Source organism: Mastomys coucha, unplaced genomic scaffold, assembly GCF_008632895.1.
Source record: "Mastomys coucha isolate ucsf_1 unplaced genomic scaffold, UCSF_Mcou_1 pScaffold3, whole genome shotgun sequence".
Classification (NCBI taxonomy): domain Eukaryota; kingdom Metazoa; phylum Chordata; class Mammalia; order Rodentia; family Muridae; genus Mastomys; species Mastomys coucha.
The window spans coordinates 20,151,790-20,165,704 of NW_022196909.1; the positions used below are offsets into that span (position 1 = coordinate 20,151,790).

At 39.8% G+C, this 13,915-nt stretch overlaps 2 long non-coding RNA genes across 2 annotated transcripts in view; both read left to right on the plus strand.

Annotated features, from left to right (window-relative positions):
- Window positions 1-9,230: 9,230 nt before the first annotated feature.
- LOC116075046 lies at window positions 9,231-10,173 on the plus strand. The gene is made up of 2 exons (XR_004112397.1): window positions 9,231-9,412; window positions 10,015-10,173. It is a non-coding gene; the product is annotated as an uncharacterized LOC116075046 (long non-coding RNA).
- Window positions 10,174-11,099: 926 nt separating this feature from the next.
- LOC116075045 overlaps window positions 11,100-13,915 on the plus strand; it is a 23,212-nt gene continuing 20,396 nt past the window's right edge. The window contains exon 1 of the long non-coding RNA XR_004112396.1: window positions 11,100-11,219. This is a non-coding gene — a long non-coding RNA (uncharacterized LOC116075045). The remainder of the gene's footprint in view (window positions 11,220-13,915) is intronic.

Below are 13,915 nucleotides of genomic sequence, written 5' to 3' on the forward strand. Positions count from 1 at the left end.
CTCTAACCTAAGTTCAGAGATTTATCATCCAGAGAGAGAATATATAAAGATTATTTTCCAGGCTGGAGAGATGGCTCAGTGGTTAAGAGCACTGACTGTTCTTCCAAGGGTCCTGAGTTCAAACCCCAGCAACCACATGGTGGCTCACAATCATCCGTAATGAGACCTGATGCCCTCTTCTGGTGTGTCTGAAAATGGCTACAGTGTACTTAGATATAATAATAAATAAATCTTTAAAAAAACACATTATTGGGCTGGCGAGATGGCTCAGCGGGTAAGAGCACTGGCTGCTCTTACGAAGGTCCTGAGTTCGGATCCCAGCAACCACATGGTGGCTCACAACCACCTGTAATGAGATCTGATGCCCTTTTCTGGTGCATCTGAAGACAGCTGCAGTAAATTACACCGGAGCAAGTGGGGCTGGCAGAGGTCCTGAGATCAACAGCAGCCATACACATGGCCATCTGTACAGCTACAGTGTATGCATACACATAAAATAAATAAAAATAAAATCTTTAAAAAAAAAACACATTATTTTCCTCTCCCTCCTTAAGTCCCTTTCCAACCCTTCTCTTCTTTCCTTTCTTTTTCTTTTTTCTTCTTATATGTATATACATATATGTGTATATATACATATATGTATATACATATACATATATATCTGTATATATACTCATACATATGAGTATATATGAGATACTCTGAGTCAGATAGCTCCAAAGTTCCCAGGTTAAATTCTGATGGCCTTGGAATAATGCAGACTCTGGATTAGTGAAGCCACATGAGGTGGAGAAAAAGTAAGCAACTACACATGTGCCAATGGTACTTCCTGGATTTTAGAACAGTAGACACTGAATGAATAACCTACTCATCTTCACTAATCTTACATAATGTCAGAATAATAACATAAAAGGAGAGAATTAATGAATGAATGAATGGAGAGAACACTTTCACACTTCTTATCCTATGGTGTACTAATCCGAAAAAAAATGAAAGAAAGACCATGGACCAAAATTAATTAAAGCAAACAAGCAATTAAAGCAATGTTTTTTGTTCATGTCCATGTGCTGTCTTTCCCTCAAATCAAGGTTGAAGAGATCAGCATTGGATGGGATGAAGACAGGAATTTTATAGGTCAGAGTTGGGGGCTTCCAAATGGAGAATTTGGTGGGCAAAAAGGCAGGGTTATATGAGCAAAACATAAGCATAACATGTTGGCTCTAATGACCCACTGATACAAAGACACGGTTGTAATAGGTAGTAACAATGTTGTTATAACAAGGTGACCAAAGCAAGGTGGTCATCACAAGATAGTAACAAGGTAGTCATAATAAAGAGGTCATAACAAGGTAGACAGAGCAAGGCAATCATAATAAGATAATAGCAACACAGTCATAACAAAGTGGTCATGCCTTTTGAAACAAAGGCATGGTTGCTGATTCCTGAAATAGACAGTACAAAAACATTTGTAATTAAGGTTATATGCCATAAGGTGCATAGCCTAATCCTTGAGAAATTTAACCATAAACAGGGATGAACCTAGTTTGTCTTTATTATAAGATGGCTTTCACCGGGCAGTGGTGGCACATGCCTTTAATCCCAGCACTTGGGAGGCAAAGGCAGGTGGATTTCTGAGTGTGAGGCCAGCCTGGTCTACAGAGTGAGTTCCAGGACAGCCAGGGCTACACAGAGAAACCCTGTCTCGAAAAACCAAAAAAAAGATGGCTTTCAAGCCTATGATGGAGGCAGGCTGATTCCTTGGGTGCTCCAACACTCTGTGTGGTCCAATGCGTAGAATTAGCACATATTTAAAGTATATTATTTTTTTCTAAAAATACCTTAAAATGGATTCATACATTTTAAAGTTGATTGTTGATTAAAAAATATTCAGTGGGTACAGCACAGTGACAGAATCTGGGAGTAAATATGAAGCCAAGGAACTCATGGACTTCAAGAAAAATTAAGAACAGCACATCTATTTGTTTATTTATATTTTGTATGTCTTTGTATACTTGAAAGTGCACATGTGCCACATGCACTGTAGAGGTTAGAAGACATCAAAAGTATGTGGTATCAAATTAGAGGTACAAATGACAACAGATGTTGGTGTACATATGAGAAGATGGGAACTATTGTTCACAGTCATTAAACTACTGAAGCCACTTCGGAAACTCTTTTGAAGGTTTCTGAAAACAATAGTAAAACAACCATATGATCTAGCTATATCCTGAGACATACTAAATAGGGCTTTATATCTTATTACAGAGAATTGCTGTTCTTTTTAAAATTGCTAAAAGCTGGAATCAACCTAGATGAACTGATGAGTAAGAAGTGAAAGTAAAAGTGTGATTCATATACACCATGTACTGTTAAAGTAAATGGAAATCATAGACTTTTCAAGTAAATAAAAAATTATGTTGAGTGGGGTTATCCAGATTTCAAAAGAGAAATACCAGATGTTCTCTCATATGTAAGCCCTGACTTTAAATATTTTGTTTTATGTACTTAAGCTGTAGTGCATAGGAAGCTAAGAAACTATACATTTGTCATTGGGCAGGGAAGATCCATTTATGAAGGAAGAAAAGTAAAATACAGATGAAATGACAGTAGGACAAGAGAACAGTAGAGGCAGAAAGGTTTAAACAAGTTGTAGAATGTTAGGGATAGGGAAACTAGGGCCAAGGAAATGGGTTAACAAAAATAAAATGTGCGTGAAAAGGCTAAAAATCAAGGGGAAAATATAGTCAAGGTAGATTGTAGAATACATGTCATATGAAAGAACCAAGGGGAAAATACCAAACACTGAAGATCTCGGCAAGGATCAGAGCAAGGGAATGTGGGAAAGGAAAGAAGAGATGGTGGGTGTCTAAAAGACTAAGGAAATATGAAGAAGCCTTATGACAACACACTTGTTTATAGTTAATTTAAGACATAATTAAAAAGAAAAGTGTTTGAAGAGGCACCCTAGATGAGACAACAGTGAAGCTCCCAGAATTTACTGGTCATGGATACCCCATAAGCACCAAAAGTAATACAAGATGTTACCATCACTCTTAATTGCTCACCAGAATTAGATGGTTAGACCATCTAATTCTTAATGGTTCTTGAAAAACTGGAAAGCATGATTTCTCCCTTTTTTTTTCCCCGTAAGCTAAAATTTTGTTTTAATTACTTTTAAAAATTCTCTTACAAACCTAAATTATTTAAATGAGACCAACAATTTCTTGGACCTTTAAAGTGTTAGAATATGGGTGGCCAGGAATTCAGATCTACCTACCTAGTTCCAGTATCTGCTTTTGTGATTAAAAAAATTAATTTAGCTTCTTAATAAATTTCTGCTACATGAGAGATCAGCGATAAGAAATAAATGGAAGAGGTGGGGCAAAAGTTAAATAGTTATCAGTGCATGCTGGTCTTGCAGAGAACAAGAGTTTAGTTTCAGAAATTTATGTGGAGTAGTCCACAACCTCTTGTAATTCTGGCTCCAGAAGATCTATGGGTACTGCATTCTGATACATTACCCCCTTTCATAAAAAATTAAAAATAAATCATTTCAAAGAGAACTGAATGGATTTCAAAATACGTTGTCTAAATAAAGGGCTTGGATAATAATTAATGTGTAACATAAAGCTCCCTGCCCCATTGGAAATAACCCAATTCATGGGCTTTCAACACTGCCTGCAATATAGAAACTATCTGGAAACAAACAAGTGATGTTTGAGTGCTTCCCTCCCCACATTCACAGATTCACACTAACTGCTCTGTTGTGGAATGTAGAATAGGTAATTTACAACCTTAAGTGGCTGGGAGTGGCTGTTAGGATTAAGGGCTACCTCTTTCATGAGTGAAAAGTCCCCCATTTATGAAATTAGTATGGTCTTTTGAGTTAGAAAAAAAGGTCTACTTCCATCAGCATACATTTTACTTCATGGGGCTACATCATCTGAGTTCTACTTAGCTAGACTTTGGAGAGTCATCCAACCTCTCTCATTTTTGAGGGTTGTCTTGCCTTTCAAGAGTAACTTGGAGGATTAAACAAAATATCCCTGTGTGTATTCTACACTTTCACTAATTGATTATAATTGACCTTCAGCAGATCACTAAGAGAATTACTCCCATCAACTTTCACTGCCTTGAGCCTGGGGAGATGGATCAATGAATATTTATTCACTTTATTCATTTGACATGTCAAATGTCAAAACCTAAATTCAAATCTCTAGAATTTGAAATCCCTGTTCTTAGTACAAAATAGGAGAGAAAGACAAAAAAAAATACTCCATGGAAGTGCATGGTTCAGCTTACCTAACATAAGCAGCTGAGATGATAAGAGACTGTCTCAAGCAAGGTGGAACATGAAGAATAGCATGGCTAGACTTCCCATACTGCAATACAGACTGCTATGCAAAAATATACCCAATGGTGCAATAGTGGCAAAACAGTTTATGACAGAAACCAAACTATTCCCTTGACTGCAGCTGAGATGTTCCACAGGAAGGCATTTGTGCCTTGTACTGTAAACATGAGGAGGAAAAAAAAGTATAGTTAGGCAGACCACAGGCCCTCAGAGACAGTAGGAGAGCCTAACGTTTAACTAGTTACTTCTAAATACTTATGTTTATGTCTAGAGATTTGTGCTGCTCTCAAACTTGGTCAAAGAAGTTTCTTCTCTGTTAGTAGTGGTCAGTGCAGAGAGATTTATGACTTTTCAAAATACTGAGAATAAGCTACTAAGAATATTCAACCTTAGATGCAACAGCTATATCCACCTTCTCTCACATCAGAAAACATCATACAAAATAACAGGTTCAGTTCAAGGAACTCTGAAAACTTTTACTTGTCTAGGGTCTAGGAATTCATTTTCTTCTCATGTTGAAAGACAGTTTTGATGAGTTTCAGTATTTTGGGGGGTTTTGGTTTTTTTTTAATTTATTTTTCTCTTGTATATTACATCCAACTACTCTTGGGAGTTTTAAGATAGTTGACCTTTAATTTAACATATAATGTTGAAAGACTCCCAGAGCTAGAGAGACCCTCACTCAAGTCTCGGATGACACGACCACCCAATAACTCATGAGAGACCGGTCTTGCTGCAAGTGTATGAGGTTTATTTGGGATAGGCCGGTACCGGGGTTGAACCCGTAACCTTGCAGGCCAGAGCGGTTTGACCCAGATCAGAAGGAGTAAGGGGTATTTAAAGGGAAAAACCACAAACCAGGGGGAGTGAGGGTGAATTCCAACCCAAGGTATTCAGTCAGTTAGGGAGGGGAACATATTCATTCTAATGTAATCTTCATCTAACGGTCGGCAGGGTGGAGAGCCTCGGTGGGGTGGAGAGGCTCGTTACAGGTTTTCCATGACCTTTTAGGTAAAGGTTATACATTATACATTTTTACTGATACATTTCTATTAAATGCTCTTATTCTAAAATTCTCCAGCCCTTCAATGTAATTCCATCATTTCTCCCTTTCCATTTTCCTTTTCAAAATCCTGCCATGTACAGTTTCACTTTTTCTCTATCAAATCCACAATCACTTTTCTCTAATCATTGTTATAGCAAATACAAATACAACCTGCTTAGTTCATATTCTGTTACTTGTAGGTACACACTTTCTGAGCTTACCAGTTGACATTGGTTAAACAGTTGTTGGGAAGACTGTTTCTGCTGATCTCAGCATTCCTTGTTTCTCCTTAGCTCTTTGTATAGGGTTGAGGTCTTGTGAAACGTCTCTTTGTACCAGGTTTTACAGAAATCCACACATGCTCAAAAATGTAAGAATGGTACATCTAAAACCTAACTACTGTTTCTAACTCTCCAGTATCATTGTGCAGAAGGGGACCAGTAAAACAGGAGGCTTTCTGTGAAACAGTGTCTCCTGGAAATGTGAGAGAATCTCCAGCCATGAAGTCTCTCCAGAACATCTGCTTAAATATATATATACTAGTGTATATATATATAATAATATATACATATATATATGTATGTAAGTATGTATGTATATAATAATGTGGAATGGAGAAAGTATTCTTGTCATTTGGATTCTTTTTGTGCTTTGTAGATACTGTCACTTCTATTCTAGGCTTCAAGATTTCTGTTGAGAAATCATTTGATAATTGTGTGGGAACTTCCTTCCGCATAGTAAGTCAGTTTTACTTTATACTTTTGAATGTGTACCTTTGGATTTGATTTGTCGTCTACATACAGGTTTCTTGGAGATCATCTTATTTGTGGTATCTTGATGTTCTTGAATTTAATGTTCCTGTACGTCCAAAAGTTTGAGAACTGTTCAGCCTTTATTTCTTTAAATAAATGTTTTCTTTCTCCACATTGTTTTCTATTCCTCATTCCTCCATCTTTTTCTCACTTTTTTTTCCTCCTTCTCCCTCCTCTTCTTTTGACTCCTTCTGGAGTCCCCTTGGTACAAGGAACAATTTGCTAACTAGTATTCTTATAGGGAATTCACCAAAGATGACCACTAAGACACAGCTTGGATTTCACACACAGGTATTTGGAGACTGAAGTGTAGGCCCAAGTGTTCAGAACATGCCAGAGAAACCATGTTTTGGTATCTTTGCTTAGCAATTGATGGAAGCTAAGAGAAATTGGCTGGGACATCCTAATCTACTTAAGAGTTACTAGAATAGAGTTGGCTAGTTTTCCATGGGATTCTCCACTAAGAAGAACAGATTAAACATGGAATAGCTCATGATGGTAGGACCTCTGTACAATATTGTTTCATAACTTTCCTCCCTGGTTCTGTGGGGATGAGTGAACTTGTTGATTCATTCTGTTCTGAAGAGGTAGTTAACTGAGTTTGTTCTATGATGTACCTGGCTTTGCAATTGAAGACCCATGGTCTTACTATTAACATGATCTAGATAAGAATCAACAGTCTAGCTACTGTAAGTAAGGTGGTCAAGGGGACCAGGATAGAGACTGATATCACTTATTTGATCTATGTCCCCTCCCCCCTTTTTTTAGGTTTCCTTTATCATAGTAAGACTTTTCCTAATTACTCCTAATTGGTTGGCATAGAAACAGGTTTCTCCCAAATTATATAACTTCCCTCTTTACATTAAGGAAATCTCTAAGCCTCTTTGATTTTGTAGGATGACTTCTGATAGTCTGTTTCATTAGACTGGATATGGAGTTTTCTAAGTCTTGGTCTTCTAGTTTACATAACTCTCTAAAGTTTTTGTCACCAACTATGAGGCTCGATGTCTTATGGCTATTGCCTTAGCAATACTGGCTCCAATCAGTAGTAGGACAATGCTAGATGCAGCTCACTTTTCCCATTGCAGCCTGTGGTCCCTCTTAAAGTGTGTTCTACCTTCTTCATTGATAGAGAAGTACACCTGGGGCAGGATATGCAGTAGAATGCCTAAGAGGGATTTATTGTTGTGGAATGCCTCAGAGGAGGAGTTAAAACATTTGTGCATGGTCAACAAATGTTCTCAGAGGCCACTGAAAGGCTGGAGAATCTGAGAGCATTTAATAGAAATGGATGCATTATTGTATAACCTTTACTTAAAGAAGGCATAGGAAGTCTCTGTCATGAGCCAGGAAGGTGGACTGGTCAGTTCCAGGAACAGGATAGTGGTCAGCTATTAAGAAGATAACATTGCCCAGAATAAGGAACAGGACAACGGTCAGTCATTAAGAAGATAGCATTGACCAAATCACATTCCTCTAGACAATGATTGAGCATAATGACTTCCTTGTCATCTGGCTCAACTAGGTAGTGGGTTCCCTTAGAATTTTCCATTGTTCTCTTGTTATGTTTCCTGGGTAACCCTTTCACCCCCCTAGTTTGTGGTTTTTCCCTTTAAATACCACTTACTCCTCGTGATCATGGTCGAACCCCTCTGGCCTGCCAGGCTATGAGTTCGACCCCAGATCTAGAATAAACCTCATGTGATTACAGCAAGTTCGGTCTCTCGTGAGTCATTGGGTGTTCATGTCATCCCAAGACTTGAGTAAGGATCTCCCCAGTTCTGGGGGTCTTTCACCACAAAATATTGCTGCTGATGTAGGTAGGAAATGACCTGGAGAGTAGAATAGCAAGCATCAGAATAAAGTGAGGATTTTAGATGAAAAGCCTTTAGCCTGTAGTCCTCCAATGTTACTTTAGTTATTCCTAGTTAGAATTATTTTTATTTGCTGGTAGACTGGAGGTTGAGTATTTAACCACATGTTACACAAAAAATATAACATACTGTCAAGGGTAGAGAATATAGAAGAATGATCCCTGGTTCTGGTGTTGTTAAGGATCAAGTTGGTAATATTTTGGGTACTGGTTGAAGCCAGTCTCATGGAAATGAGCAATGGTTAGACTGGGATCTTTCCCCTTGTGTTAGGTAGTAGGTATTTTTGGGGGTCTATGGGTCTGGAATTCTGGATAGGTAGCCTCTTCTGAAATGGTAACCTTATCCTCTAGATCTCTTTTGGTGGTATAATAAAATCTTATTTCTAAAATTCTTCCAGTGTCCCAAAAAACAATCATCTCTCTGTTGTTTTCAGTCTCTTAGTCTTCTCGTGTGATATTATGATTTCCTATTGTACAGTTCTTAAGGGGACCCTTATTTACATGTATATAAAGTTTTCAACATGATTCTCATGAATCTTCAGTTTTACAACCCCATTTGTCACAATGGAAGTTTCCTGACTCCTCATAATGTGAGGGCCAATTAATGCGGTATATATACAATTGAATTTTCTGTATTGCTTTTTCAAATAATAGGTTCCCAAAATCCATCCCTTCTGTAATTTAACCAGGCTTCAAATGTGGGACAAAAAGAATAAAACTTTATATAAAACTTTGGTTGCTTAACCATAGATTGATTATTACGTGTCTATTATTCTCGATTCCCACACCTAGAAAGAGACAGTGAAGGTTGTGTAAGACCCCCAGAGCTGGGGAGACCCTCGCTCAAGTCTTGGGATGACACGACCACCCAATAACTCACGAGAATCCGATCTTGCTTCAAACACACAAGGTTTATTTGGGAAAGGCCAGTATACTGGGGTCGAGCTCGTGGCCTTGCAGGCCAGAGGAGTTCGACCCTGAGCACAAGAAGTGAGGGGTATTTAAAGCAGAAAAACTATAAACTAGGGGGGTGAGGAGGTTACCAAGGACACATAACAAAAGAACAGTAGAAAATTCTAAAGGGACCCAATCCCTGATTGTGTCAGAGTCATAAGGACACTCATTATTCACAAGAATGTGGTCTGGTCAATGTTATTCACTTTATGGCTGACTGTTCCCTAGAACCACCCAGATGGCTCACATACCGATTTTTTCTCTTGGACTTAGCTGGGGGGGGGTGGGGAGGTGGGGGGTTGTGGCCAACAGGCTCCCGAAACTGGCCAGTCCACATTCCTGGCTCTCCACAGAGATCTTCCATGCCCTTCCAGGTAAAGGTTATACAGTATACATTCCTACTAAATGCTCTTTTTTTCTTAATTCTAAAATTCTTCAACCTTACAGTTGCACATCCCCACATAGAGAGAAAGGAAAAGAATGAGCATGGTGCTCTAGGTTAATGATCTCCAGTTAGTCTTATCTTTAAGAGGTCCAAAGTCCTAGATATGGTTCATCTGTTGTCCTTATTGGCCTTTTTTAATTGGGAGGTATGAGTCCAAGGGATAACAATAGCCACTTTTACATTAGTTGTGTTAGTAAGGATAACTGACTAGGGTATCTTTGAGGTAAGCTTCAGAGTCCAGGTAGGATCATCTTTATCCAAATCTGGTATCCTAGCTAGAATTGCTTGGTGGGCTTGGAGATGGGAAAAGGTAGAATGCCCTTCACCATGTAGTCAATGGCCTGTCAAGCTTCCTCCAAAATCAACAAGGACTTGAGATGGAAGTGATTAGAAATTTCTTGTAATCTCTCACAGCCAAAAGCAGGCTGACTCACACTTTGCCTTGTCACAAAGCAGCCAGCCCACCTAGGGTGAGGCTTCATGACATAAACAAAACCCTTTGGTTCTGTCACTTCTCTGCCTCTCTCCAAGTTCCTGCTAACAGCTACGCCCTGCTGAATTACTGCACCTGCCTCCAGACCGTACATCAAGATGCTAATTTGGCCGACAGATCCTGGTGGACTGGGGGAGGGGTTTTCCCTGCCTGCTTGATTCGCAGATTCATAATACACATCAGACCTTGATCAGAAACCATGACTCGGTCTCATTTTTTCCCTCGTCGTCCGATTCCATTACTTTCCCAAGCCCCTTTCCTCTCTTCCAGAGACCCGGTTCATGTGTAACCGCTGGTGGCTACAACAATTTCTATCTTGGAAATATTTTCGAGTTTGGGGATGATGGGAGGAGGTCTCCAGAATATAACTTCAAAAGGAATAATTCCCTCTTGGTAAGAAGGACATCAAGCTTGGAACAGAGCAAAAGGGAGGAAGTTGGACTGATTTTTGTCAATTTTCCAGACCAATTTGCTCAGATTCTCCTGAGGAGTTGAATTGTTTCTACCTGACTTGAGCTCTATGTGCATAATATAATTTCCAATTAATATTTAGTAACTTTGTCAGACTTTGGTCATGAAGGCTAGGTCATTGTTGGACCCCACAGCTAGAGTCAATCCAATCTTAAAAGTTATTTCCTACGCAAGTTTCCTAGTAACTATCAGAACAGTCTCTGTTTGGATTGCGTAGGCTTCTACCATATTAGGAAATGTTTTTACAAACGCCAGCAACTATTTATATCTAGAGACAGTAGCGATGATTTCAGTAAAGTCCGAAGCCCAGTGCTCACCAGGCTCATTTCCTTGAGCCAAGATCCCTTCTGGGATCCTTCTTCCTCTTGTGGTATTTACCTGAGTGTAGATGATACATCTAAAAATGCTGTTTTTAATCAGGCTTTCCAAATTTGGAAAATAATACCTGGACTTGAGGTACTCAGTAGTTTTCATGGCCCTAAGGTAGGTGACTTGGTAGAGATTCAAAACTAGTCACCTTCACAGACTCACTGGAAGTATGAATCCCATTTGGCAACACTTACCATTTTTGTTTATCCTGTGTGGTCTGTTCTTGTTTGTTACCCAAACAATCTCACTTGGGTTATATTCTGGGCAGTCTACTAAGCTGGGATCCTGATGGCTATGAAGACTTAAAGAGGTCTAACTGGTTCTAAGGCCACTTCACAGACTGTAACATCAACTACTCTGTTGCCTCCAGCTTCTGGAACATCAATTCTGCAAAGGACAATGGGTAACCAGATAGATTCTAATATGGATAAGATTTCTTCTCTATTTTTCATCTCATTTCCTGCTGAGGTTAGAAGGCCTCTCTCCCTTTTCTAGAGTGACATGGACATAGGCCATGAAAAAACATACCAGTTATCAGTATATATGGTATATATCAATGTATACAACCTGTATCAATGTGTATGGCCTTGTCTTTCCCAGAGTATAGTGCTAGATCAAAACTAAAAAGCTCAACTCATTGGGTTGAGGCTTACTAACTCAAATGTTCTGCCCAGCTAGTCCAATCTTGGGTCAACACTGATGCTCCTCCCATACCTCATCCCATCTTGGATGAAACTGCTCCCATATGTGAGCAACCTCTTGTCTGGTGTAACCAGGAGGACATCAGTCAAATCAAAACCAATAGACTGGATTGGGTCCGTCACCTTAAGACAGTAGTGCAGGACTTTTGCAGGGCAATTGTTCAGTAGAAAACTGGAAAGATTGAAGGCTGATGTCTTATGGAACTGAATGAGTAGTTGAGCTAAAGACCACGGATTCTGGAAAAGCCTTCTTCCCTTAGGGTGTAGCTTAGGTATGTGACATGAGAAATGCCCTGCTGAGTCTTTTTTATTTTTTTCTTGCTGAGACTTTACTCTATGGCTTGGGGGATTTTTAAAAGCCCTTCTGCTGCCTGCCTTATTGGTCAAGGCTATGAGAATGTCATTTGTATGCTACGTCAGAGTGCTTTGTAGATATTCTTATCTAAATTCCAATATATCGGCACCCAGGCCTTCATCAAACCATGTTAGTGAGTTTTTGAACCCTTGCAGCAACCGAGGAGTCCATGTTAGTTGGCCAGTATTTCCACCTCTGAGTCAGTTCATTCAAAGGCAAATATAGGTTGGTTAACTGGGCCCAGTGAGAGTCAGAGGAAGTATCTTAGATCCAGAACCTCATAGATCTTTCTTTTAAGGGGCAATAAGCTTAGAAAGTTACATACTTTGAGGTGGATGATTTCTGCCATGTGTTGACTTCCCTTAAATCCTGTACTGGTTTAAAGTTACAAGTATAGGACTTCAAGGCAGGTACCAAGGGAGCATTCCATGGGGAGTGGCAGGGGCCAACAATTCCTTTCTTCCTTTGATGATTCCTTGCTTGGCCTCTTGGCTCACAGGTTATTGTTTGACCTGTACCTGTGTTGCTGAATTTAATAACTAAACAATGATGGGTGACCAATATGTTGATAAACCTGATAGATTCTTCTCTGTCCAAACATTAGAATACCTTGCTTTAATCTCCCATAGGTAGTCTGAGAATAGCTCTTCCAGGTAGTTGAATACTTATGTAAGAGGTACTTCTCAGATAGAAGACTGGGGATCAGAATTTTGTTAGTGGATTGACTTAAGTCCAGCGTTAGACTAGCCAACTTCTTCCCATAAGAGATGGTGGCTCCGAGCTTTCATAATAAGTCCCTTTCAACCAATGGTGTAGATACTCTGATAACCAGAAAATGAGTCACAGTATTATGTTCTAGGTCTAGAGCATAGGAGGTTATCCATGGAAAGTAGGCAGTTTGGCCTGTTGCGTCTTAGGCTGCTGTTTTTTTGGAAATGAGGGTTCCAAGGGGTTCTATTACAATATTGTGGGCTGCTCTGGTGTTTATTAATAAGCTAAATCGTTTGCTTCCTATTCTAAGTGTTATTGTGGGTTCCCAGGGACTGTTATGTGGAGCTCTGGGCCTGTCAATTTTCAGTTAATAGGAAGAGGGATGGGGTGATTCTTCTTTTCTTTTCTTTCTTCTTCTCTTCTTTTCCTTTTTTCTTTTCTGCTATGACATTCATTCTTCCAGTGTCCCTTCAGATTACAATAAGCACACTGGTTCCCTTTCATGTGTTTTGTCCCCTTTCTCTTGATCTCTCTTTGTCTGTTTCTCTAAGGGCATGGGAGAGTTACTTTCCTCTCTGTCTTTGGCTGAATCTTAGCTATTGTAAATTCCTGAGAAACTTTCAGAAGTTGAACTCTTCTCCTTCTCTTTCCCCCAGATCCAGCCCTCCTAATCTCATCCACAACTCTGTAGCAGAAAGCCTGCTAGGCCTCTCTTTAACTCTCTAACCTCATCTTCAAAAAATGATAAAGATCCTCTCCTCAATCTTCCTCCCCGCTACTCATCCCATTATCCCAGCCTCCAATGCCAGCAGGCATTCACTGGGAACACGTCTGCCAAGGGGACCAGAGAAAAAGGAAGCCTACTGTCTTCACCACTCCTTCCTCCCCTCCAAATTTAATCCCTCAGTTTCACTGCAAGATTTACAACAGAGCACCAACCATACCTACATCTACTACCCTACCCACCCACATCTCCTGTAGATCACACAGACCATTCTCTCCAAACCTCTGTCCTCCAATTCCTTACCTTATCCTAGCCCCCAACTCCAGCAGATACCTCTTTCTGGTCCACAGGGCTCAGATCCCAGAAAACCAAGTAGGCTGCTCCAGATCTTTTATTCTTTTTCTGTTCCCTGAGAACTGAAAGACCCCCAGAGCTCGGAGACCTTCACTCAAGTCTCGGGATAACATGACCACCCAATAACTCATGAGAGACCAATCTTGCTGCAAGTACACGAGGTTTATTGGGGATAGGCCAGTACTGGGGTCGATCTCATAACCTTGCAGGCCAGAGGAGTTTAAGGGGAAAAACCACAAACTGGGGGGGGGGGG